The sequence below is a fragment of the Centroberyx gerrardi genome, chromosome 24, assembly GCF_048128805.1.
Source record: "Centroberyx gerrardi isolate f3 chromosome 24, fCenGer3.hap1.cur.20231027, whole genome shotgun sequence".
Taxonomy (NCBI): Eukaryota; Metazoa; Chordata; class Actinopteri; order Beryciformes; family Berycidae; genus Centroberyx; species Centroberyx gerrardi.
Genome location: NC_136020.1, coordinates 15,493,000 through 15,520,801, shown reverse-complemented (window position 1 = coordinate 15,520,801; position 27,802 = coordinate 15,493,000). Strand labels below are relative to the sequence as shown.

Sequence of the window (27,802 nt, the reverse complement as noted above, 5' to 3'; positions counted from 1 at the left end):
AAATAAGATTCCAAGCATAAAGAGAGTGAACCTGGATAAAATACTGCATGTTGTGAAACACAGCAGACACATCCTGTATGCAATGCATATGTGAGTGTGTGAGTGTGTGTGTGTGTGTGTGTGATAAGCTGATACCAGGAAGCTGTACAGGTGAATGAATGCCTTGGCATTCCTGCAGTCTTCCGTCTCTCATTCATTCTCATAGTATGTGCACACACATACACACACACACATACACACACACACACACAATCACACAGAGTCAAGAGCCGTTGACCAATCAGAGTCTTGACAGGTCTAACAAAAACTCTTCCCTCCTTTCTCTCTCTTACTCTCTCTTTCAATTCAGTGACTTGCCATCTCTCAAGTAGCATTGCATAGCAACAGTACAGTGAGAAGGCAACTGGAGCGTTGACACATTTCCAAATAGGCTTGGAAAGGCGAAAGTCCAGACTGAACCACAAAGCTCAAACATTACAGCGCCCAAACAAAGAGCAGGACAACAGGCAACCATCACAGAGAGGCAAGCAAGGAAACACTTTACTGATATCAAAACTGTAAAAACACAAAGCAAACAAATCTATTGTCTTTACTGATATTCACTATTTGCTTATCTTTACTTCCAACACCGGCCACCAGCCAAATGCTGGTGAATTTTGGCTATTAGCTGGTGCGTTTTTCCAGCTGGTATTTAACACCATCCAGGTATTGATATTCTCAACCTCCACATACTGTGGCTGAGGAATGAAAGATTTCCCCACCTTACATCTTGTCATAACCTTCCTACATCCCTGTGTAAAGCCAGACTAGTCCATTCCCTTCTCCTCCCTTTCGCTTCTGTCCTTCCTCCTTACCTTTTTCACACAGGGCTCACTGCTCTCGCCATTTTTCTTCTTCTTCAGCATGGCCACAGGTGTGTGGGGAGGTGCTATAAAGCAGCAAGTATGGCGCGTCTTATTGAAGGCCTAGAAGGGAGTGTGTGTATTGAGGGGATCTAGCGTTTCAAGGTCTGATCATTTTATAGGCTACCTCTTCTCCCTCTGCCTCTTTTTGGCCTCTACTTTACTCCAATCCAGCCCAAACTGGTCCGACCATGTGCCAGCAGACACAATGCAATGAATTGTTTCCCTTCCTTTCATTTTTTCCTCCCTCTCTCCTCCCTCTGTTTTCTTGTTTAATTGTTGATTGTTCCACAGATTGGGCTCCTGGGTCGTTGGTATCACAACCAAAACTAAGCTTTGCCCCTGCTGACCCAAGATGACCGTGGCGTGGAGCCCACTTAGTGAGTGCATTAGGGCTGGGTATTGAAAACGTGATTAAAAGGTATCAAAAAGGTATTGAAATAAGAACACAAATTCTCTTATAGTTAACTTATTCTTTCCAATCATATTCACATGAAATGTGCTTCCACTTAACAAAGAAAGGTATCTAAGAAACCTTTTAGAATCTGTTGAACTTTAAGTATTAGACTAAAAAATGAAAATTTAAATGATACCCAGCCCTCGAGAGGATGGACTGAGTGCGAGTCCTGAATCTAAGTTATGTTTTTCAAAAACTGGGGTAGGACTCAAGGGCAGTCCATGGAATGATTAAAATGGATCCCAAATTATTATGTAAAAAACAAAACAAAAGAACAACCGGTATCCAAAGTGACTTCCTATGTCCCTGCAATGCTGAAGAACATGCAGGCAGGCTCACAGAAAGACAGCATAAAAACAGGATCAGTTTTGCTTGATTAACATTAGCCCAAAAGCTCAAGTTTCTTGAAAATGATGCTCCCTGGAGAAGCAATTTCCAAATCAACGCAAGACAAAATGAATGATAAGCAGTAAGTCAATTAAGGAGGCCAGTTGATGGCATAAATGATTATGGTTTATATTTATAGTTTGGGCATTTCACTGACGCTCTTATCCAGAGCAACTTACAATGAGTGCAGGTATGGGTTCAGTGCCTTCACCTGCCTGATGGACACAGAGGATTAAACCTGCAGTACTCATGGCAGCTGGACTTGGTAGGGGCTTGACCAAATAAACCAACTTGGATTTACATTTTAGGCATTTAGCTGCATTAAGCTAGCTTACCAAAAGTGGCATACAACAAGTGACAAGTGTTATCGATGGATGCACGTTGACGGTTTGCAGTGGGGATCAAACCTGACACTCTAGATTGCGTGACGGCCTTTCTAACCACTAGCCCATGTTGCTGCCACTTAAAAGATCATCTGAAATTGACATTAATTTAGCAGCTATGGAGGATTCAGTGTCATTTCCCATAAATGTAAATGCAAAGTCTTTTTTGTCTCATTTTTATGTTGAAGAAAGTCCAGTTTGCTAATCGCCTGAATTGAAAAGGAATGGACCCCAACCCTATAACAGGCTATAACAGCCCTGTTTTAGGTACAGTATGGGGCCATTAGTCTTTTCAGATTTATCGGATGTTTTTTTTTTTTTTTTTTTTTTTTTAACTTTTTATTTATGAACATTTTTCACATTATAAGGACAGCAAGCAAAAAGCGAAAGAAACAAAAAATAAAAAAGCAAACAAATATGAGGTCATGGGGTGATCAATAAGTCAAAGCAAATTGCCTAATTTAAAATAAAATATCGCACATGATACATACAATAATTATGAAAGATCTGTCTCATTGGCTAAATAAACACACCATTTTTCCCACCGTTTTTCTCCCAGGATGGAGGTTTGATGAAGGGCTTTTAAGAGCTCAGAGTTGGACTGAAGGATTGAGGGTCATTTTGGGAGCTCGGGACGAGGGGATGGAAGGGCTTATATGCCATTTTGGGGACAAGATTACCACAGGTTAGTTCAGGCCTCAGGACAAGGGGTACTGCCAGAGAGAATGACACACTGGACTGACACACACACACACACACACACACACACACACACACACACACACACACACACACAATAGCTGCTTTGTTACACACACTGGTATAATTACAATCCCTGTGTGAGTGAGAGCAAGTGAGCTAATAAGAGAGAGAGAGAGAAAGAGAAAGACAGCCAGATAAAGAAGGCCGTTTGAAAGAAAGGTGAAATCCTGTATCCTCCTCATTCTCCAAGCCCATCTCAAACTACCACCCTACTACTACTACTAACTACTAATCTATATGCACTCATGACAACATGAGAAAAGCATCTACCAAATAGTACATTAGTATGAAGGTCAGAATATGGTACCGATATAATGTAATTTTGGTTTCTCAACATGAAGTCAAAATCATTTGCACTTGGTATCCTCTAGGGCAGGGGTATTGAATGCCATGGAGGCCCAAGAGTCTGCAGGTTTTCGTTCCAACCAAAGACTACTCCAGCTGATTTAGACTATGCTAGCTGATTTTGAATGTAAGGGGGTGTCTGTGCCTCCTGCCAGGCTTGAAATAAAATTCTAGGGGAAGCCCTGAACACCACATACATAAAAGCACATACACACAGGTATAGACAGACACACATCTAGAGTTGTGATTGTTAGGGAATTCCAAGTCCCTCTTGGTTTAATCAAATAGCCAAATGACTAATGGTAGGGTCACTGTGGGGCAAAGACAGGAAACACAGGCCGAGCGTGAATTAATTTGAGTCTCTTTGCCTTGGAGGCCTGTGTAATTCAGCTAAATTTATGACATGTTGAATATCAAAAGAACACTGCATTGAAGATACAATCCCCTTTTCATTTTTAACAGGCCAAACAATCTTGATTTTATGCCAGTTCCCTTGGCAAATGAACCGTCAAAAAACAGATGCTCATCTCAGTAAAACTGTTTTTTAACTAGACCACCATGGGAAATTCCACTTACATTTTAGGTAATGAGCTGACGCTCTATCCACAGCGACTTCCAATGACCCACCAGCCAAATGCTGGTCAGCTGTTGCAACAGCTGGTCTGCTCTACCAGCCACTTTAGCAAGTATCTAACCATCGTTCAGGGGTTCCTTTCATTTCAAAATCCAACTTGGTTGCTAAAATAGTTTAAGTTGCCACCAGCTATTGGGGTGCAAAAAAGTATTAGCTTCCTGTCCTGGACTGGACTGTATTGTACATTGGTCTATATTCATGAATGAAGTGAGAGGTGTGCTGAGTGGTCATATGGTCATACTCTAGCAAGCTAAGAATAAAGCTGATGACTAGACATGAATGAACCAGTTCTCAACTGGAGTGGACAAGCCCAAGTTTCTGAGAGGGTGGGGCACTCCATATGTTTATCTGAGCAAATCAGGCACGAACATCACACTCTTGACTGCATAGTGACCTGACAGAGAGAGAGAGAGAGACAGAGAGACAGAGAGAGAGAGACAGAGAGACAGAGAGAGAGAGAGAGAGAGAATATGAGGCATTGGGTCTTATGTAAGAAAGGCACTGAGGGCTACTACACTCAGCCCCTGCAATAGTACATTAGTCTACTACTAAACCTAGGAACAGGCCTACGTCCATGACTCAACAAGGCTTAAAGACCTCATTTCCCAAACACTCCACAGCCATTTTGGAAAAAAATCATTATCTGAAGTTTATCATTCAATATATCTTAACTGTCCTTCAAAAATACTGTAAGTGGTTTTAATTTGTTGCCATCTCTTATTTTGCAGTAGATCTCACTTTATAGCAAATGATGGGCATTTCATTTTGAAATGTGATTTTGCTTAGTCTGGTTTATTTCACTGGACACTAAAACATATAAGCAAATGGACATAAATAATATAGATTAGGACGACAAACACTGAGGCTAATGCTGCGGGAGACAATAAGGGTTAATGAGCCTTGTCGGCCTTGTGGCCACAACTGTGTGTGTTCAAGAAGTTAGCGAGAAAAGAAAGGCCAGTTCTACATCAAGGTGTCAAACCAACTATGCACACCAGACTTCTCTTTCTCCTTCTGCCTTTTGTCTCGCTCTCTTTCTCTCTCTCTCTCTCTCTACCACATCTGCCTCTTCTCTCAACCTCTTTCAGTCACACTCACAATCCTCCGCCTTCTCTCTGTCTCTCTAACCTTGAGGTGCACTCCTATACATTATGGATGGTGACTGATTGGGAGGCTAATGACGTGTGAATTATGCATGCTAACTCAACACTGGGACACACAGGAGCTCACCCAAGACTGCCGCCTTCCACTCATTCTCTGTGTGTGTCCCACCCCTAAATAGGATTATAGGGCAACAGTGCTAGGTACGGCACATTAAGCGCTAGATATGTGCTGAGATCGCCATGCTGTTGGGAACATGCAACTGCTCAGTCTTACCATTGAAAATGACAAAAAAGAAGTCAGCATTAGAAAGAGAGGTTCTCATCCCTATCCCTAAATTTCGATCGGGTGGAAAATCCCATGTCATGGGTTTCCTCAGAGGTCCCAGATGTTTAAAACTCTGGTCGGGAAGGGAGCTCAGCTTAATTCGTTCACACCGTCATGTTACCAATGTTTAAGTGTGACAAATTTGACCGCAGACATCTGACCTCATCAATCTCTGTATAACTGCATTTACATTACATAGTCAAGATGTAAGATGCAAGCTTCCTACTTGAAGATAATGTTCAGGTCAGCTGTCAAAGGGTAAATACTACTTTCATTTAATTTCAAAAGGTAATGACCAAAAGGTACATAAGTCATTTTCTGATAATAGGCCTAACTCTTAAAATGCCACAGGACACAGCTAGGCTATATATAACTACTTGCTGTATTTTTCGTTTGTGGTTGACACTAAAATGTTTGTTTTGGTGTAAAACATAACCTCAAATGTACCACTCACTAAGTTTATGTCTGTTAAGTGTAAAAAAAAAGGTGATCAGAAGCAACAAAAGTCAAGTGAGCGTCAATAATGGTGTTAGACAGCTTTAAATGCGTTTGAATGCATGAACACTTCCAAGTCTTTGTTTGGAGCCAAGTTGTTTCAATGATTATTCCCATATGACGCAAATGCACCGTAACATCAAACAACATCACCATCTTTTGATGTAATGGTTCAGAATGGTTCAGGTTCTCAGAAAGCTATAAGTGAAATTGCTAAAGCTGTAGACAGCACTAGGGCCTAGTATCGTTGGATTTTTCAAAAACAGATACAGATAACAGAACTAAAGTTATGCTTTTGCCACATTTAATTGTGTAATAGAGTAAAATATTTTCTGTGCATGTCACATGCTTTTCTACAACTGCTCAGATGACTTTCCATAAAAAGGCTTTTAGGCTGGTAAAAAGCAAAGTCCATTCATCAATTAAAGCAAAGTGCTTATTTGTTATTTGTTATAATAACGTTACCAAGCTGTTTTGAGGTTAGTTGACGGAGAAATATGGAAATGCTTTTTCCATCATAGCTGGATTGGGGTGGAGTAGGGGTGCAGCCCCATCCACGATATCCCTTTAACCCCAACTGGAAGTGCCAAAGCTGTGCAAAGCACCCATGCTGCAACAGATGTGTATCCGACTTCAGAGGTCACACACACTGGCCCACCTTCAAGTTCCATCTGCTACATCAACTACATGTTGCTATACAGTGATACCCTAATCGTCATAAATACCAGGAAATCTAAATCCTGGCCCCTGCCAAAACCGGCATGGGATCTGCTGCGTCCCGGGAGGGCATGCTGTGTTCAAGCTCTGGGGTAAGCTGTTTTGTTTCGGGACAGGACAGAGGCTCAACTGGTGTCAATCTGGTCAAATACAGTCAACAAGCTAGCTGCAACACAGGGCAGGGGCAACATCAGGGCCTGGCTGAGGAAAAAAAAATAGGAAACCCCTCTGGGCAAGAGAGAAAGGGAAAACAAACATGCACAGATGTAGCAGCAAATGTCATGAGATATGATACTGTACGTGCTTGCTGTGTTTTACTCGAGCATGTGGAGTGAGTGGGATGGAGCAAAGTTTCAAGACAGAAAAAAACACAAAGGAAGAAGAACAGGATGAAGAGAAGAAGGAGGAGGAGGAAGAATACGCTAAGTCACATGAGACTCTCCGGAAGCCTTGAGAGGAATCATACAGGCTCATGGGAATGCAGGAAGAGTATATTCAAATGGGTTTGCTTTAGTTGAAAGACAAAGCTGCGTCTGTGAAATAAAAGAAATAAAAAACAGGACTGGCAACATTTCATACAGATTACTGAGAGGAGAGGGGGAGTGGTGATGACTTGGCATTACAGCCAGGAGGCCATACTAGTGATATGACAACATATCAGCTTGAATCAGACAAACCAAGCTCTACTCACTGTAGCAAACGGAAAGGACTAACATGGTATCCAAAGTCACAATTTCCCCAAATTGTGTTGGCATCATGATATTAAGTTTTGTTGTAAGATACTAACACACAAGTGTGGTAGAATGTCTTTGGCTACTAAAGTTTTCAACAGGCCCAAAGTTCATCAGACTCCACAGCTAATCAGTCATGCTGCAGCAAAGTCATGATACGGTCTTTGACAAACCATGTCACTAAGATGGTAAAATGACACTCACCACTAGCCAAATGCTGGCAAGTTTTGGCCATGGCTGGTATGTTTGTCTCCTCTGCCAATCACTTTGGCAGGTAACCAACCATGATTTGGAGATGGCATTCTATTCTACAAATCTAGTTGCCTGTTAAAGCAATCGAAGTGGCTGGTGAATTCTAGGATGTACCAGTCACTGCAACTGGTAGACAAAATAAAAAGTTTCCTGCCTTGTATATAATGATAATTTCACTGATGTCCTATTCCCAGAGGCATTATCAGGGTAAACTGAGCTGTGCTATCAAGCTAATCAAGGTAGCTGTTCTGCTGACGTCACAGTCTTCTCTATACTTTGTCCCGATACCGGAATTTGTAAGATAAAACCTGGTAAGCCTACTTAGTCAGAAGCAGGGTGGGAAACTCACACCAGTCACCAGTCAAACGCTGCAGCTGGTAAGCTTATCTACCCCACCAGCCATTTTGCCAAGTAACCTACCTTCACTGGGACCTCCCAATCTATTATAGGTCATATTCTAAAAACATAGTCGCCTGGTAAAATAGTAAATTTTTATTTTGGGGGATGAATCAGCCACTGTGGCCGGTGGACAAAACGTTAGTGTCCTGCCTTGTCAGAAAGAATACCTTAGTAAACCAAAACAATCTCTTAATCAACTTCAAGACAATGAATTGATGCAGACTGCTAGATTTTAATAACCAGCTTTAAGCCAGGTTTTGTTGTCTCAAACAACATGTAGATCAGGAGAACATCCCAGTTCATAGTTGGGAATAGTCAGAAGCTTTCTCTAAGACCTCAGATGCTGAAAAATCTTCAGTAGGATGGCCACTTTGATTTGGTTGGTTCAAGACACTGTAGCTTGTATCCACTTTTATAGCACTACAGCGCAGTGAACGAGCCCAGACAAAAAATGTGTCTTCCTAAGGCAATGATGAAATGAAAGACCCATTTCACTCAAGAGAGACAGGCAAATCAGACAAATTGATGACAAGACGGTTTTCTGCCCTCTGGGACAGCTATCAAAGATGAACAGATGTTCCCTGGGGAGAACTCGGCAGAGATGAAGAGAAATGAGACAAGGAAAGAAACAGATAAAAAGAGACAGAGAAAGTGGGAGACTGAGAGAGAGAGACACTATAGAGGCAGAAGGACTCAATGAAAGAATGCCAAAATAGAAGCAATAAAGACAATTTTTCATCATTTCAGAGTATGGCTAAATTTCAAAAGTCTTCATGGCTCCCTGGATAGGACTTCTTCAATTCCATATCCTTTCTGCTCTCTTCTGATGTCTCTCATCTCATCCTCTCCTCCCCTGCCTTCTGAGCAGGAAATAAAGCAGGACATAAAGGGACAAAAGGGCAAGATGACAAGAGACAGGAAACAAGGAATGAAAGAAGCGCTGCTGAGAATCAGCCAAGAACTAAGCAATCCCACAGTAGATGAATAGGATACTAATCGCTACATAGGTAGACTTGCCTAGAGGGCAATGTACATTGTTTATTTAAAGCAATATGCGTCTGCATGCCGTTTTTAATGTATTTTTGAAAACTGGAGCCTATGTCTACAGGGAGGTAGGGCAAACTGGAGTAGAGCAGACAGTACTCACCTTCTGACATTGGTGGGTTTAGTCTTTTCATGGGCATCAACAGCGATAGGAAAAAAAAAAATTAAACTGATATTATCCTTTAACGTCTACTTAACCCCCCCCTATGATGTTTGGCAGGTAGCATCATAGGGGGATCCTATTTTGAAAATCTTGTTGAGTGGTTAGGTTTCAGATGCACCAGCCACTGTGGCCAATGACATCGAAGGCAGCGACTACAGCCAAATGCCTAGGTAGATAGATGCAAGCGATAGCCTTGAAAGCAAAACGTTTACAAACAGATTGAGGGTTGACGATGCCCATGGTTATGGATTTAGGATAAGCTAACCAAGAGCTCCCACGTAATGAAAGTCAAACAGAGATGTTCCCAATATGTGTATCATGTGTATCCCATCTGAATAGGATACACAAGATCACAAACTCAACACTAAGCATTCCACTGGATCACAACTCAAGTCTGTTTCTATGTTCCAAAATAGCTTATCATCAATGAAGATATCCTCTGATGTGACCAAGCTTTTAAAGACTGTGTAAACGCTGTTTTCAGACAGACAGTCTCCACCTAGTACACAATTTTGAAAGATGCAAAAGTGGGGTGCGGAGTGACATCGGTGACAAGAGTGTGTGTGTCTGTGATAATGGATCACCCATCTCTACATGGGGGCGGTAACAATTTTCCGATCGCAAAGCATTTGACGTTGCCAAAGGCAAAATACCTGCCTTGACATCACTGAGTTGTGGCCAGAAGTGCAACACAGTTGAAAGTTTCAACCCATAGAAAGCAGTGCAACAACGACTTTCTGCCTCTAGAAGCGGATGCAAGACTTAATTTGAAAAATGTTGAAATTAAGTACAGGATTAGTGCTATTCACTAGAAGCCATATAACCATCTTTAAACCTCAAAAAAGTGTGTGATTTAGTGCTGATTCACTCTTAAGTAATTTATTCAGTCTTAAAATCTTTTTTTTTTGCCTTAAAATAAGTTAAGAATTCTGCCAATCAGGTGAGATAATTCCTTTGGTTTCCAATGCAGTTTCACTTGTTTCAGGAATTTTCTAGTGTCATGATTTTGAAACAAGGCAGAAAAAGACAGATCACTCCACTAGTATAAAAAAGCAAAACAAAATGATGATAGGCGTACCTGATTCAAGAACATTATTGAAACAAGCTGATTTGCTTTGAGTGAAATTATCTCACACCATTGGCAGATTTTTTTGCTTAAGAAAAATGACATTTGGAGGTCCTGTTCCATTCTAAAAAATGAGTCCACCACCGTGAATCCCCGTCCCCACCTGCGTGTCTGCGAAGTGCTTAGATTCTCTCCTCCTCTCCCTGGTCCTCTTGAGACCCACCAGGCCATACACTCTCCTCATGCCGTTTCTTTTTCAGTCCAATTCAATCAACTCCCCCCAATTCAGCATTCATAGGTTCAGTCCCACTTCCAAATGTCCAAACACACGTTTAAACCAGAAACACTCAAAATTCAGTCTGCTTTTACAGACCGCCCCCTGATTTGATTAAGACGCAGGCAGTACAACCGCAGTGCGAAGGAGGTGGATTTGGTTGCAGCTATGATTGTGTTTGCGTGTGTAACATGAATCTTCAATGGCACAGAGGTGGCACGCAGTCTTTTGTATTAAAATGACCTCAGATCTAACTGAAAAATAGCAGGGTGGAGTGGGAAATAAACACACACACACGCAAACAACTAGATGGGAAATCAACAACAGCCACCAGCTGCAAGCCGAATGCTGGTAAAATCTCAGTTGTGGCCGATAAGTTTCTCAGTTCCACCAGACACTTTGGCAGGTAAACCAACAGTCCCTTTCAAGTCTACAAGGCAATTTGACTACTAAAATAATTAAAGTGGCTTTTGAATTTTGGATCTCCAGATTATTCTGAATAAATTGGTTGTTTAATCAAAATCTTTCCAAGTCTCTGCAAGATAGGCTAAATGAAATACGTTACTGTAAACTCATACGTTGTCTAAGAATTTGGAAAATTTGCGGGATTGTCGTTCCACTTTACATAGCAAAATCTGCACTTTGCGCAAAAAACCCACAACAGAATACAGCACTTCCTGCTTCTCTCCATGTTTATTGTCAAACATAAACAGTGAGGGATTCTTCCACATGAGCATTTAAACAGTCAATGACTACACCAATAGCTTGACCTTTCAGATAATGGGACCATGAATGCACCAGAGCTGAACTTTGGTGTGTGTGTGTCAGTGTGTGTGTTAGGAAAAAAAATAACAGAGCACTCCTCAGTGAAGTCATTGATGGATGAGCCAACAGGAACACTCGCTCCAACACAAACACATTTGTAACCGGGAGAGCGTAGGCCCTATGTCACATGCGTTTTCTTGGTTTACGTTTACTTAACCAGGGAAGGTTGACTGAGCATGCCTGTTTTTTTCCCCAGCAACACTCTGCTTCACACCCACACGGTTACACAAATTAACACCTGGGAACTGACCCATACAACTACAGTCTTCTGATGTTGACCCATGAGCAGCTCCACTAAAACTGTTGGGGAGCTGAGTGCCTCGCTCAAGAGCACCTCCCTCGACAGTAACCATCTTACTCTTCTACATGCACATACACCACCACACACAGACACCACCACATGTACACACTATTTGTAAACAGAGTAGTGATGGGCAGGTTCCAAAGGGCAGCTGTAGAAAGTCAATGAGAGGACAGGGAATTGGCTGCCTAACAGAATAAATTGAAGAGCTAGGCTCGACAGGGACCCAGGCTCTGGACAAAATATAACTACGGGGCTGGGGATTGGTGGAAATGTTTCAGTGTCTATGCTGGTTCTGATAACTTCACATTTGATGCAGAATATTTCAAATGATACCTCTTAGGTATCAGGTATCATGTTCTTTGTTGAATAACAGTAGATTTTGCTGTGCAAAAGGGTAAATTACTTTCAGTCTAAAATTTATGTTACATGCAATGCTGTATGCAAACCACACAATTAATCAATCCGCTCAGTACAAACGCCCATATACAAGAAGAACAGTAAGTTCTCATTAGAAACAATTGGAAGTTGCATGCCAAAATTAAGAATGGTATACTGTTTGAAACCCAAATCAGTGGTGACTTTGCTTTTCATCTCTCTCTCATCTACTCGATCATTTGCAATCCATCCCGTACTAAGTTCTGTATTTTATCATTGTGTTTTACATGGTTAATCAAAACTTAAAATCACCTCCCTAAAAACCCCATTGTATCTTAGCCCATGCTAAATGGAGCAGCAAATCAGCCAACCATCTAACCATCGATTGCAAAACTCCAAGAAAGACACTCTTCCTCTCAGTGAGGAGGCACTCTCACTGAGTCACTTAGCACTCCCATTTTGGTTATCCAGTTCAGTGTCTTTGCTGGTCATCTTGATTTGTTTTTACTTATTTTTTCCTCTTTCTTTATTTTTTGTAATATGTTTTTATAGGCAATACCCTTGGAGTTTATTATCTCACCTGAAAAAATATGTATTTCTTTCCGCTCTTCTTTCTTTGTTTTGTTTTCCACCACTTATTAGCACATAAACATTGTGTCTGCTAAGTGTGTGTGTGTGTGTGTGTGTGTGTGTGTGTGTGTGTGTGTGTGTGTACAACAGGAAGGAATTATATCAGCCAATGAGTATGAGTGATATTTTAATCTCGTATGCAAATCATGGAGACTCCATCAGGACACTGTGCTCTGTTTTATGACGCCACAGCCTGTGTGTCTGCATGTGTGTGTACTCAGCTGTAGGGTACAAGCTGGTCTAGTCTGCCAAAGACACGTGGAGATAACAGTACAAACATACTTTATCATCCATATAGCCTTGCTGTCCTCAGTCTACCCTACAGGGTTCCTACATATTTTTCATTAGAAAATTCTCTTTCAAGACCCTGATTTCTTCACTGGATCTGAAGATTTTGGTCAATAATCAAGATGATGTATTCTGATAGTGGCTTGGCAATATGCCTGTCAACTAGGCCAGATCAATCTATAGTTGAAGATTGTGCTTTACAACAAACCGTATAAAAATGTGACATGACAGCAGGTCTACAACAATACAAAATGTGTAGTCATTTCCATGTATGAGTATTTAAATTCTCCCTCCCCCCATACTTTTACATGCCCCCCAAGTTATTCAAGACCGGAAAAATTCATTTTCTATACGTTTCCAGACCAGTGCACAGACCCTGATACTAACCAAACACACTGGGTCGTGGGACGAGGCAGAGGCCACTGCAGCAACACAACCCCGGGCCTCTTCAGCTGTCAGCTGGGACCGAGGTCCTCTCTCCAGCCCCACACATGGAAACGTGTCATCAACAGGGAGCTTAAGCCTCATGAGAAGCTCTTTTCAACACTCCTAGTCAATTTTCGTGCGATAACCTTGCACCGCAATAAGATAAACACCATCCTTGCTTGCAGAAGTTTATTTTTTATGCTGATGAGGCATATAATCTCAAAGAGAAAACCCTAGTCATGCTGTTCAACTATCCATCTGTGTAGCTTATGGCAATCAGAAAAGAAAAAAACACCATGATGAAAATAGGCCACTGTGGCAGATGGATTCACAGGCCAATTTTACTATTTTACCAGAGCCAATTATGACATTTAGCCTATATTAGAACACAACCTCCAGATGATGGTTGGTTACTTGACAAAAGCAGCTTGTAAATTAGACAAACTTGTCAGCCGTATCCAAAATTTACCCGCATATAGCTGGTGGCTGGTGTTCATTTCCCATCCTGCTGCCTATATTACTAAGATAAATGAATATTCTACAGGACTAGAGCCTAGGGACCGTGCCTACGTGGCTCATTCACAGATTGCCATGTTTACTGAGTGGAGAAGCCCTGAGGGAGAGACAGAGAGGCACACAGGGGTGAGAGAATCACCCAGAGAAAGTTGTTGTTGACACGCTCACTTACTCCCCGGTGCAGCAGGAATGAGGGAAGAAAGTCTCATGTGAACTGAGGACAATAAAGGAACAGGAACAAGTAAGTCCCATCTCTCATCTTTAAATCATTTTTAAACACTCCCACAAAAACCTCTCATTTCTCATCGCCTCAGCCTGCGACCATCATGGGCTACCGGGTTTAATCCAACACCTTCATCCATAATGTATGCCCTGACTTGACAAAATGCTAGCCAAACATTCATCCATTAACTCCTAGACAGTTATCTACTGTTTCTACCCCTCCTCAAAGAGCTGCCACAGACCGGTGTGGGCCAGGCCATTCATAACCTCTTCACCCCCACAACGCTGAACCAAAGAACTATTGTCCACAGGGAGAAAACTGGGTGTGAGAAACTATTTGTTTGTGTTTGTGCCAGAGATACTGAGACCCATGTACAGTGAAATGAAGCCTACTCTAAATGACGTCTGACTCTGTGTGTGTGTGTGTGTGTGCGTGTCCCTGAATGAGACAACTCTGCTTACAGATGTGGGTTCTGATGCATTCCTCTTTATGTGAGTAAGGATTTTTCTATTGAACCCGGTTTGAACAAGCAGGAAGCTGGGACGTTCAACATGACGCACACACTGCTTTTCTACTTCAGAGCATTGTGCTGTAGCTACCACACTTCCATCACTTGAGGTGACGCAAGTTGTGATTGCTGATATTCACAGCACAATAAATCACAGTAAAAGATACACTTTCGTAGAGTTAGTTTAGCACAGAACTAATTATGACTGTCCATTTTCAAAGTCGTTAACATTTTACATCAAGGAGGGAGTACAGGACCTGGGGAAGCACACTACTCCAGATTCATGTTCTTGGCTCGGTGGTTCCCAAAATAAGCTCTGAGGTTGTCAGAGGACAGCAGGTCACCAGAAAGACAGTGAATATTTTATATTTGAGTAGTATGATTTGATTCATCTGTCTAGCCGTGGATTTATCTTTGTGGGGATGCCTTATAAAAAGGTGCTTCCTCAACCAAAGCTCAGCAATTCTGGGGTGTTTTGGCATGAAAAAGTTGGAGACGCCCTGTTCAGCAAACTCCAGCCATCCCAGGACAGAGTGACAGACAGATTACAATCCAGCAGATTTATGACATGAATTACTGGGTAGAACATATCTGGCTATCTGATTATATCTGTGTTTGCCTGTATCTTTTTATGAAGACCAATTTAGCCAGCTAGTTGAGACCTGACCTAACACTTCATGTCGTCGGCCTAAAGATATCCGTCTACAGCTCTCCGCCAGCCTGTCTGTCTGTCTCTCTGTCTATCTAAATCTATGAAGAGAGATAAACTGGAGGCAAACTAGGCTAGGCCAGCAGAGACCTGACCCGAGGGTCTCGCAAAGAGACCCAGAGAGAGAAATAAGGAACTAAAGCAGGAAGTGTTCTCCATCGGGGCCGTCGTCTGGCTCGCTGTTTACCCCCCTCACTGCTGCTCCCCTCTGGGGGAACCCATCTACTGTCGCTGGCAACGCACCTGAGCTCCAGCCAGGGAACACGCATCACACACCACCTGGGTGTGTGTGCCAAGCTGGGGTATTGAAAAGCAACATCTATCTGTATCATTCTGATTTTGGTATGAATATTCATTTTAATTTAACAGACACTAATGTTTCTAGTTACGGTTGCTTATGACCACAGAGCAGACAGTAGAAGAGACGGACTGATATATAGCCTAGATGTTCCTAAAAGAGACGTTTTTTGATTTTAAAGCAACAAATGGTATCGAAGAGCTTCAAAAGTTTCAAGTCTTTTTCTCATTTATAGACATTTTTACGGAGGACATCAGTTCAGCATGGTCCAACTCTATTTAGAACAGCAGATGGCGTGTATAAATGATAACGAGAAAACAATTTACTCTATTGCATAATGAAATTGGTTTTCAATTTCAATTCATCGCATGGTGTTAATGTGTTGGAAAAGATACGAGACCCCTCTTTGTATGCTGAATCAGACGGCAAAACCAAACGGCACAGCCTGAAATCTCAGTCAGCTGCGTTGGACCGAAAACAAAGACAACATGACAGTGACCCAACTGAATGTCATATCCTGTTGACTGCAAACATGAGTGGATACTACAGCATTTACAGTGTTGTGTCAACACCTGCCTGAGTTACTCCCTCCGTTCCGGGAAGTTAGCACCAGCCGGGAAATCTCAAATTACCAGACAGACACAAAGTCTGTATCAGTAAGGAGGGGGATGATTGCATTGGCACCGAGCAGCTCGGTTAGGCTCGTGATACGCTTTCCATCCAGACAGACGTTATACAATATAGCAGTGGGGGTGGAAGGCTGGCCTGATGATTAGAGAGACTGTCCTGTAACCAGCAAGTCACGGTTTAGATCCCCACAATTTACCTGGAGAAGAGTCCTTGAGCAAGGCAGTGAACCCCTATCTGCTCAAGTTGCGTCCCTACTGTCTGTCCCCATTCTCCGGCCCTTCTGGTGAAATACGTGCATGTTTGTGTCTCAGAGGGAGATGCAAAGGGAAAAAAAATCCTACTGACATGAATAACAATGCAATACTTTAAGCCCAATAGGGAAATTCTGTTTTCAGTTGCTTCTCTCCAGGGAACGGTCAGAGCACAGGGTCATCTACAGAGCAGCATCCCTCGAGCTGCGAGGGATTCATTGTTTTGTTCAAGGACACTTCAGTAGTTTCAAATCAGGTCCTGCGGTCGAAGGACAGTCTCTCTAACCACTAGGTCACCCTGCCTGCTGCTGCATATATAATATGGCAATTAAAGTAGGCTAATCCTGGTACCTGAGCTGGGCTGGTTATCTCACACAGATATCACTAAGTTTCTGGTATTAATGCAGATCATTAATCGTATTAATATAAGCTGTTCTGTACAAGGTGGTCACCAAGACAAACAACCAATTTCTAGTCCTGAGAGGGAACAGATTGGGAAATGCTGCACTACAGGATTCTCAATCATTTTATCAGCCTTGCAAATGATTTTGAGGATCCCAGTGAAATCCTAAAACAGCAAAGAAAAATTCGTCTTGGGACCAAAAGAGGTGAAGCTTTGAAATCATGTAGCTGTGTGTGTACTCCCAGGTGAAAGATTTTCAAACCACAGTGCCTGGTGCATCCAAACATTTGCCAGTCCCTTTCACTATTATACCAATCAACAAGATTTTCAGAAAGGAAAATTACCACCACATGATTGCTAGTTACCTGCCAAAGTGGCTGGTACAGTACACAAACCTGCCAGCCACAGCCAAAATTTACCAACACGTCGTCAGCGGCTGGCCTCAATTCCTCACCCATTTTTCAAAGTGCGTGACTGGGTATCAGGCCAAGTTTTTTATGCAATGATAAACAGCAGCATAATGGCTGATGATGACTAAACAAAGCTACATAAATGGAGGACACAGGCAGAGAAGATCAGACGGGTTGAGTGCAAGGATGAGCACTCTCAAATCAAAGGGCCGATGTGCTTTTAATAGCTCTATGTCTGTATGCTGTATGTCTGAAAAAGTGAGTGATGGCGGTGATGAAAAGATTCAGTACAGAGAGAGGGGAGAGGCACACGTCCTGTTAATGGCTTAACAAATGTCTGGAAATATCCTCAAAGCTAAATCCTAAAAGTGCGTCTGCCAGTCTGTCCCCAATCTGGGAATAAGTGAGGGAAGAATTACAGGCCTGCAAATCTACAAAATCCACTGAGGGAGAAGTGAAAAGAATGAACGCAAAATACAATATTTGGAAAAATCAAGTTTATCTATGAAAATCTCTAAAATAAGGAGGGGGAAGTCTGTTAAAGAAGTATTGTTTAGTCAAGCTAGGACTTAAGTTACCTACTAGGTTTCAAAAAGAAGTTCGTTGTCAGTCATGTCAGTCAGTGTCAGTCATTTTGTAGGAGCACAGCATGTGGTTTTTCCAAATGGTTGATGTGTCATTTTGGAATGGAGCTTCTCGCATTCACATATATATGCAAGCACTCAAAAACACACACACACACACACGTTCTCGGCACTATAGTGTAGTTTAAAAGGAGTCCTCAGGGGTGAGGTGGGGTTTCTTGACCCCTTCAAATAGGCAACCACAACAAAATGTCTCAATAAGCCCCAATAAGTATTAGCACCGTTTCATTCCATAATCACAAGATCGGTAAAAAGAATACATTTGCCGCACGGAGCTGTCATGATGTGCGTGTCGTCATGACAACTAATTTTACCTGTACAACCGGCCTTGGCTCTTAAAGTGGCGGATGTCCTTTTGTGTACCAGACATTCAGGCCTACATGAGAGGCTAGTGGTGAAAGCAGTGGAAGTCTGTTCTTTCAGATCGCCCACGCACAATGCTTCGTCGAGGACATGCACTCATTCATGCTTTCTTCTGCTTCCATTTCATTCACTTGCCTTGCTGCCTTCCTCCCTCCTTCCTTCTCTCCTTCCTCCGTTCCCACTGCCACGACTCTCCTCCTTATGCAACTTAATGTAGAGTGGAGAGGAGGGAAGGAGAGCAGGAGAGAGAGACCACATTTTATTGTTTTGTTTTTTTAAATGCGTACATTCTTCTATAAAAACCACATGAAACAGCTGTGGAGATGTTTTTAATGCTTTCATGTGCTATTCCTGGATTACCATTGTGCTTGTGTAGAAGAAAAACCAAAATAAACCTCAGCAGACAGAGAGGTGCCTCCTTTTTCATTGAGCTGCTCCACCTCCATTTTTTCCTTTCTTTCTCTTTCCGTCTCTTTCTACCCGCTCCCCTCTCTCTTTCGCTAGCTCCCTCCCTCCCTAAGTGATGCTGGATCAAACATTATCCCAGATAGCCTGGGATACGGTGCCCTCCAATTCAACTCACAGGACAGAGATACCAACCGATGAAAAAGTATAGGCTGTGCTGTAAAACCCTCAAGAAAAAACAGACCCTAGTTTTTCTGTTTTTTGTGATACTCCTTTGAAATCCATCTTCTTGCTCGTCTCCCTCCACAGTGAGGTCAAAACACAGGGTCAAATACAGAGCATTTACATTAGGCTACATCTGTATATTGAAGATATTTAGCTGACGTTACAATGGCTGAGCAGGTAGGGGTCTTGCTCAAGGGCACTTTGACAGAATACCCCGCTGTTGATGGACACACTGGCTGTTGTGGGGATCGAACTTGTTACGGGTATGGGACGGTCTGTCCGACCCCTAGGCCATGCTGCCACTGGATTACAGTTGGCTCCAATGTGACACAAGAGCAACAACGTTTTGATTTCTTGTTTGTGTAACCATTGGGCTGGTTTCAGGGCTTAACCGTACGCAACATGTTCTATGACCAGTGTTTTCCACAAGGACTTTGAGTAGCCAGCCAAAGAAGCAGTGTCATGCTCGCCTGGTGAATCGTTTTTTGTTTTGTTTTTTGACAAAAAAGCTCTATTTTGGCATCTTTACATGCACTCTGAGACCTTGATTCTGTTAAAAATGCATGTCTTAACTTCTTCAATAACACATTCAAAAACTGCATGGCTTACTTTCAAGTTTTGGTAGTTTTTGATTTTAGTTTTGATACTTTACAACTATGATCACTAAAGTGTAGACTATAAATGTAGCCTATGCATTCCATTTTCAGTTATTGCTATGTCTTGTATTATATCAAATCAGGACTATTTTTTAGAAGACAAACATTTCCTGAGATTATTCAACTCATATACAGTTTCAATGCAATATATGAGTTAATATCATATTATGTAAGACCTCAACAAAGGGCGGACTCTCCGTGCATTAGGCAGACAGCGCACCTCAACTGTGATGCTAATTTCAATATACTACCACAGCCTGTCGTGAGTTATCGATTAATTTATCATCCTTGCCAATTGTCAGCACAGTGTGTCGAGTCCAGTCTGGCAAACAGGGACAATGTGTATACACGTCATGTCCGATTGTTGGGCGATTTTGCACGTCACTGGCAATTTGAGGGTCAAGTGTCAAGTTACTGTCTAACGCACATTACTACAAACACATGCAAGCTGTGTGGAGCATAGAATCATGTGTTGTGTTTTTGTTTTCACATTGAGAGGCAGGGTCAGACTGGATGAGATGCAACAGCAGCAACAGGAGCTCCTTTCTCCTGCGCTGGCACAGCATTGAAACGATGTGAAGTGAAACAGTGTGAAGACAGGTCTTTCCAATGCGTGACTATAAGGCTCATAACATCAACACGGTAATCGGATTAAGGAGAATATCCTGCATCAAAAACTAAATTTACCATTTAAAATGTAGCCATCTGGAAAGGAGTCGGTAATCGGCTATCTGGCTGGCAGCCAGTGCTTGTGGAAAACACTGTATGACCAATGGCAAATCCTGAAGTCCAGGCACAAGACAGACACTGAACACTGCTGGACAGACACACAGAGAGGCGAACAGCTCTGGCAGGGAGGCCTGGCCGTTAGAAAAAATGTAAAATGCAGTTGTTAAGCTCCGGCACCGCAGCAGTGAGCATGTACAGATAATAGGGATGGGACGATATGCTTATCTCACAATACGATTCAATACGCCATATGGGGTTCACGATTCAATACAACCATGATATGACTGTGCAGAATTATGTTTATTTCTGAGCCACAAGTCTTTCTAGCATTGGCTTGCTAGAATGTAAACAATTTAAAAATGTGAAAATGTGAGCTTGTGAAATTGTGATGGGCAAGCCGTCTTATTTGTGATTACTACAGCAGAATAAAATGTAGCTAATATCCTGATTCATTTTTATGCCCCACGATACGTATTGTCACATTTTTGTATTATGATACATTGAATTTCAAATTTCAACACAAAAGAAACAAAAACACATACACAAAAGATACACACATACATGTGGACCTTCACACATGCATGTACAGATCGTTGATGCATGGCTCTCGATGTTGCCTGTAGCCTTTGTGTATATTTTACTGCATGACCAAATCTATGAGTGGCGGTGGGAGATAAATGGGAGCCTGCTGTTATGACCTTGACAGGCTGTTTCCATAGTAAAGTCAATGCGGCGCCATGTCCCACCACTTGCTTAGATGAATGTATAAGGCTGAGGCAAACCATAGGACAAAGTGTTTTTATTCAACAAAGCAGAAATGAGAGACAAGAGGGTACAGCAGGTCTACGTCTGTCTGAACAGAGAGAGAGAAAGAGCATTAGAGCGTGAGAACAAAAAATGCTGCTGCAGAGAATCCTAAAAAAGGAAGGAAGGAAGGTGGCAGCTCCAATGGCAGCTCAGCTACCCACCTCTCATCCAATAGTAGAGGGTTTCCGAGGGCTTTGACCAATAGCAGCCAAAGAGGAAGAAGGAAGCGGCTTGCGTGAGGTGCTGTGTGTGTGTGTGTCAGAGTGCAGCACGCTGCCCTGAGGGTGGCTGTGATGTAAGAATCGTCCTGCTGATTTATATACACAGACAAGTGCTCGGACTTTAAATAATGACACACACACACACACAGTCACGAGTCAAGCGCGCTCACGCACAGCCATTAGCATGCATATACTTGACAGCTACTGAGCCCACACCAGCAGCCTAACACGTGCCCACACACATTATAGGCACACATACAGTATATAACCCCAGAGGCTTGATGCCAACACAGCGCTCCACTATAGTGCAGCCTTGCCACCAGCAGCACCAGAAGCAGTCAACCTGCGCTCTTTCACCCTCGACCCTACATCCCGCCTCAGCCTAGACAATGTCAAAGAACTTACAGATGCACATGCAGAAAAGCAGGGCAAAAAGCACAAGTAGCTGCTGCTTCACACACTGGCTATCAAACCTATGACCTTTCAGCAATAGAGCTGAACAATTAATCCAAAAATTTTGTTTTTGAAATTGCAATATCAATTTATGCAATTTCCAAATCGCAGAGGCTGCAGTTAATTGCTCAAGAGAGAGGAGCGTCCAAACAGGATTTCAGGGAATCTTTGGTCCATGAATCAAAACCTTTCATCATACTCAAACTCAGTAAATCCTGCACACTGACATCAAAATCACTTTTCTTGAAATTTATGACAAGAAAAACTTGTGACCGTATGAATCACAGTTTAAATTGCTATTGCAATATTCTGTCAAATGATCGCAATTTCGATTTTTTGTCAATATCTTGCTGCCCTATTCGGCATCTGGGACACCCTGCAGCCCAGAATGCCCACACTGCCGCTATAAAACCATGGGATGTATGTAGGGCTATCTACAGTGAGCGCTGACCGCAGTCCATGGGCTTTTGGTACGGCCTGACTGTCACTGTAAAACCCAGGGACAGCGATCCTGGAGAACAGGCAATGAATGACGGGGCTTAGTGAAGGATTAAACCCTATACCTGCTTCTTAACAGAGAGGGAGAAGAGTACAGCCAACACACACTCAGGGCTTTCTTTAACTTTTTTTTCCGTGATTTACTTTTCTCTCCTTTACATGCCTCTCCTCTCTAATCTCCTGCTGGAATGGAGGGAGAGAGCCAAGACTGCAGGCTTCTCATGTCCTTCAAGGACAAGCTAAAGCTTTCATTGGACTTAGAATTTTCTTGTAAGTGCAAACACCTTTTAGTAACTGAAATGTTCAATTGTACACTCTCAGTGAAACATACAACTGGCAAATCAGACTATTTAAATATTTTATTACACATTTTACACATTTTTCCAACCCAGTGTGGCCATCTAGATGGTTTTCCCAAATTACAACTGAGAATCCCACTAGCTACTTATTATCCTCAACTAGCCTACCTATTACTGAGCAGTGAACAACAGTGTCTTTATCTCAATCCCTCACACACACATACACACACACACAGACACTACAGTTGTGCAGCAGGGTCCTCTTTCCTGTATAAACCAAACAAGGGCACAGTTGGGAGCCCCGAGGCTCGGGGAGAGAATTCAATCATTCTGATCAAATGACCTTCATTCAGACTGACAGCATAGCAATCACCATCACTATCGATCAGATCATAGAAATCTATTGCTTTCTATAGGCTACTGTCTTTAAACTTGGAAGAAAACATCAACATGAACTATGACACAGACCCTATAAAGGCCACACACACACTCTCATAACCCATGGTATTTGATCCAGTGATAGAAGGACAATACTGTGGCTTGTGTGTAGTTTAATCATAGTCAGCAGCAGTATCTATGCATCCATTCATTCACCCATCTGTCTATCCATCCATTCATCCATCTGCATCACAACATGGATGCTTTTCTACCACTCAAGCTCTGAAGAGTCGATAAATCCTTACACTGAATTGAAAAAAAAAAGCGGACTGTTAATGTCAGTCATTAAGCTGAATGAAACCCTGAATCCCTCCATAAGACGACAAAAGAGAAAACAATATTAGGACCTAAGATTATTTAACAGCAACAAAAGAGTCAAAAAGAGGTCCATTTTTGGATTGTGGAACTGTGTGTTTGTGTTTTTCCCTGGCCAGCATTGCCAAAAATAGCCTTTTCGCTCCCTGGGGAAGGTATAATTATACAAAAGGCACATAGACGGGGGTGGTGCTAGTCCTTTTTTAGATTAAACCATTATGTGTTCAATGATCTATGTTTAATTAGGAGTGTGAAGCGATTCTCCATTAGATCCATTAGGAGAGGGGAGAAAAAGATGTCACATCAGTGTATGCGTTGTTGGCCTGGATGTAGCTTTTTTAAATCCCCTTGACAAAAGCTCTAGATCACTGTGTACGCTGATGAACAAAAACTAGTCAACGTCTGGGATTTCACAGTTAAAAACTAGCAAGCTACAACTGGAAGATATAGAGTATTAGCACCCAGACAGATGCTGCCAATAAAAGCCAAGGCTGAGAAGGGGAACATTAAGTCAGTGGTGTAGGACAAAGCTTCTTAAACTCATGGTAGTTGCACACCACACACAAGGCGAACAGCTTGCTTCCATTCACTGTCTATAAAGAGCGAGTGAGTGAATGCGCACGGCATGATGGGATAGGTGGCAATGCAAACCAGGCTTGTGATGCAATAAGTTGAAAAAGTATTATGCAAATGAACATGATGGTCGCAGCACAAGAACAGATCACATTCGGGCAGAAATCCAGTTCTCAAATTCTCCCGGTTATTAAATATATATTTTCCTAGTTCCATTTTGTCTTTGAATGCGTGCTAATATAGAGAATTATTACAGCTGTGTCGTGATTTCTTGAATTATATGACCCATCTCTTTCAGCTTATAGGCTAAGCAAACAGAATATTGCATGGAAGAAGTTATTGGTCGTCCTGGTGAATAACGTTACCTGAAGTATCTTAAATATTTCAGCTGCTAAGTTTAGCTGTGGTAGGCTAAACAAGTAATGTTAGCTTGCTAGCCTACTTACACCATCACATCCAAATAGCTGTAGCCACATAGCTAGCTACCTCTCTAGAGCAAAACATGATTTCAAAGATTGTTTTCCACAGATGATTATATCGTATAAGTATTGATAAAAAACAGAATATGGTTACATAAATAAATAATGTTAAACAAACGAAAATTTGCTCGAAAGCTTGACGCCAGAACATATCAAATGAAACGCTCACAAACAACGAGTTTTGACAGAGCGAAGCAACACAAAGCGAAGGGGTCATGCTTGGCTTGTATGTAACATGATGGTAGGGCACTGTTGTTGGGATACTGCATTCCCTGTGTTGGTTCTCAGCTCCAGAAAAGCTTGATGAAGACAGAGGCTCCAGCCCTCTCCCCCTGCACTGAGAGAATGGTCTCTTCCAAGGCCGCTGGATTACCTGTTACAGCCGGTGTCTTTGTCTGCCAGGGGTTGCTGGATAGGGCTAACTAATAGGAAGCAGGGCAGACAGATGGATGTGGGTGGGGGACATGAGAGGGGCCTTTTGTGAGGCAGCACTTTTTGAACACAATGTCGGCCCTTTGTTCGCATGCGGTGCCACAGAGTATGAGCTGCATTCCTCGTCATGCGGCAAAGCGAGTCCAGTGTTAATGACTGGTACTGTCTACTGATCCTGATGTACACTCACTCAGCACTGTGGGCCAGTGGATAGACACACCACACACACACACACACACACACACACACAGCAGCTGGGGTGGTGCTGCTCACTCACTTGTTCAACACTAGCTAAACCCAGTGGTTTAAAATTTCACACTATGCTGGTTTCACGAGAACACACAGGTTCCAGGAAAAATGATCGCTCTCCGGTTCCCTGCATTCTGCTCATTTCACCGTTCTAAGAACCCGAGGCGTCTAAAAAGCCTATTGATGGAATGACGATGTGTAACCTAATGAGCCGTGCTTGCTCAGTGATAGCAAGCTGCGATGACAAAGCAGGAAAGGAGTTTCAAGTACAGTGTGTGTGGAGTCACAGATGCAGATATACGTGGAAAGGAGTTTCAAGTACAGTGTGTGTGTGGAGTCACAGATGCAGATATACGTGGGTGGGATACTCAGGAGCAGGGAAGCATATATACACTAAAACCCAATACCAAGAGGGACATGCCAGAAATCAGGACAAAAGCAACTTGATTTTCTGCCTCAGGAGGGATGTTAGAGATCTCTAAAGGGGGAAAAAATGGATCAGGCCTATATCTAAAACCATTTTGCCCACTGACTCTAAACTAATGGTCCAAGTCTATATCGTTTAGTAAAGTATATGGATCTGATTGGTACTCTGTAGTGGCCAATACTTTACATTTTATACTCAGAAGCCGTACTGGCAGTAGAAAAGAAGAATCGAAGCAGAAGTCGAGTCGCAAAAGCTGACATAAATCACACTCAGGAGCTGACAGGTCTAGAACAGTGGTTTTTAACTTTTTTAATACCACAGAGCAGTTACACAACCCTGCAAATTTCAAGGTAACCTTAATTAACTATTGTTTGGAAATGTCACGAAAGGCCTAATATGATCATTACAAGAGCTGCTGGCCAAAGACCAAATTGCACTGACATTTAGGAAATTGCACTAACATTTGAACATGGGCTAATTCCAGCTGAATTTATTGAAGTTAATATAATAGTTTTGCTTGATATTGACTTAACTTACCTGAGCTCATTCAATGGCACTCCAACCTACATGTTTGGTGTGTGCGTGTGTGTGTGTGTGTGTGTTCATGTGTGCTCACACGCATTGATAGCACAAGATATAGCTCGGTAACTCTCCCTAATGCCACGGCAAGTTAAAACTTCCTCCACTCCATTGTGTTTATGACAAGTTTTGCTCGAGGTGCTTCTTAATCACTCTTTTGCAGGTGAGAGTGATTCGATAACATCTAGATACCAGCCGGTCCTTGCATTTGAAGCTACCTTGGTCCAGAGTCTAACTGCAGAATAGCTGCTAGAACAACCCATCTGGGCACTGATAAAGACATCATTATCTGGCAGACAGCGGGTGGGAGAAACTAACTGGTGCAAAATGTCTACGGGGTGCTGTGATTTACACTGCAAGAAGACAGAGGGAGAGTGCTAGCACCTCACCGGAACACAATGAGACTGTGACAAAGCTAGAAAGGGACTAAAAAAAAAAATTAATAAAAAAAAGAGGAAGTGGTGTGTTGGGGGTTGTGACTCACAAACGAGCACAAGCACGTGGTCAGTTGGTTTGCTTGTTTGGGTCAATTTCAGGCAGCCTGCCGATCCACTGTACCAAGAACACTGAGTATTGTAGAGAGGGGTGAGATGAGGTGAACAGAACCAGAAGAGACAGAGAGAGAGAGGAGATGGAGCAAAGCTAAAAGTGGAGCGACATAATAAATTGAGGAAGAGGAGGGAGTGAGAGCACAACAGAAAGATAAGATAGATGGGGGGAGGGGGGTGGGTATTCAGAAGCCATTAAAAACACAGTGATAACCCTCATCTAGAACGCGAGTGCACTGAGGGCAAAGCTTGCCAAATATACACTCTCATCCATGAGTGTAACAGGCAGCTAAGAAATGCCAAATTACACAACAGCACCACTGTGTTCCTATGAGAAGTTATTTTGGGACACATTTTTTGTTCTTCTGTCTGGTGGGGTTACATAGTAGCGCATTTTTTCCTCTTCAAATAAAAACAAGTCCAGATTAACAGCTCTCCATTCCTTTCCCATCATGTTTACATGCGTTTCCTCGACATTCTTACATCAGTGTTGCCCACCCACTGCTTGAAAATTTCCCCCCAATGCTACAAAAATGTAAAGACAAATACTCAACTTGCCTTGTTGCTCACCGTGCAATTATTCTATATATTATGATATCCAAATAAGTCTGGCAGTGCCCCTCAAGCGCAGGACTTCAGGAGTTCAAGCCAATGTATCGGCAAACATCTGCCCTGCTGAAGTGTCCTTGAGCAAGACACTTAATCCCTACCAGCTTCCTGGGTGCTGTTCTGTAGCCGATCTTGACCTCTGACCTTTCTGTGGAGGGGGGAAAGCGAAAAGAAAATGTCCCTACAGCGATCTATAAGTTATCATATTACTAACAGGTATTAAAACTGAAACTAGGAACTGCTGAGAACTGCTCAAATGGCCAGAAATGAATCCTACTCCCCCGCAACCGAAAACACCTGCGGAAAAACTGATGTGCACTACCTACCTAGCCCAGAGGACCCCATGAGACTAGTATGAATCCCCAGGTAGATCAACAGTGCTGCTATAGGAGAACAGGTGGAGAAAGTGGCCTACTAAGCATAAGATAGTAAAAAGTGAGATTGGTAAGTTTTCCTGGAATTGGAAAAACTCTAAAATGATGGGACGCAAAAAGTTCCAAATCTTACAACAGCATTCCCACCAATTTGACGCTCATCACGACTGAAATCTGTCAGGGGGGTTGAACCTCGGCTTTATGGGTGAAGGATAGTCTCCCTACTCATTACGCCCGTCCTACT

The 27,802-nt window shown here is 42.5% G+C and overlaps 1 protein-coding gene across 3 annotated transcripts in view; it reads right to left on the bottom strand.

Moving 5' to 3' along the window:
• ahcyl2b (adenosylhomocysteinase like 2b) overlaps positions 1-27,802 on the bottom strand; it is a 54,011-nt gene that overhangs the window by 19,404 nt on the left and 6,805 nt on the right. Inside the window, exon 1 of one of the 3 annotated variants that reach the window (XM_071924452.2) lies at positions 10,329-10,368. The exons of the other annotated variants lie outside the window; for them this stretch is intronic. The gene's annotated coding sequence lies outside the window, so the exon portion shown is untranslated. Of the gene's footprint in view, positions 1-10,328; positions 10,369-27,802 lie in introns of those variants that run through there. 3 annotated transcript variants of the gene reach the window in all.